At 33.5% G+C, this 735-nt stretch overlaps 1 protein-coding gene across 1 annotated transcript in view; it reads right to left on the bottom strand.

Annotated features, from left to right (window-relative positions):
* LOC119585772 (tyrosine-protein phosphatase Lar-like) overlaps positions 1-735 on the bottom strand; it is a gene marked incomplete at its 5' end in the record, with an annotated part of 244,437 nt that overhangs the window by 25,723 nt on the left and 217,979 nt on the right.

Genomic DNA, 735 nt, shown 5'->3' on the forward strand with positions numbered 1-735 from the left:
ATTTTTTTTGAGGGGGTCATTATTCTTTTAACTGAATTTCATTACTATTTTCTTCTTTCTTTCTTATCCTGACTATCTGATACCACGGAGTGCCCCCTTTTTGCACAGATCTAAGATTCGGAAAGTGTGAGTGATATGAACCAGGACGACAGCATTCAAATTCTTGAACAAACTACAATTCTACAAGTAATTCTCTTAGTTTCACACAAAACTCAATCTGTTAAAATGTGATAATCTTTAAGTCCTGCTATAATCCTCCACTTTTTTATGAAAATTCATCAAGTAATTTTAAAAATAAGGTTATCTACACTGAGGTGCACAAATACAAAGGTGAAATATCTTAGCTAACCTAACAAAGGAAAATAAATGTGAATGTTATACCATACGAGGATAAAATAACACAAAAAAAAAACATTTAAGAAAACGAAAAAAGATTTAAAAAATAAACGTTCATGAATTTCAGAATGCAAGCAAACACCAATCCAAACACCAATCCAAAATGGCCACATGCAGAGGCAAAATGCAACGGTGCAATCACCCAGGGAGATTACAGAGGAAAAAAAATCTGAATTCATCCAGGAACACTGAAAAAAAAAATCAGCTTTCGGCGTTCTGTTCTTCCTTTTGGGAAAGAATCTTCATTATTGTCACTCGGTTTTTTCCTAATCATTATCAATATTACATGTAACATACCTAAACAACACAGTTCGTTCCCACAAAGACTAGGAGCACTGG

Source organism: Penaeus monodon, chromosome 20 (genome assembly GCF_015228065.2).
Source record: "Penaeus monodon isolate SGIC_2016 chromosome 20, NSTDA_Pmon_1, whole genome shotgun sequence".
Classification (NCBI taxonomy): Eukaryota; Metazoa; Arthropoda; class Malacostraca; order Decapoda; family Penaeidae; genus Penaeus; species Penaeus monodon.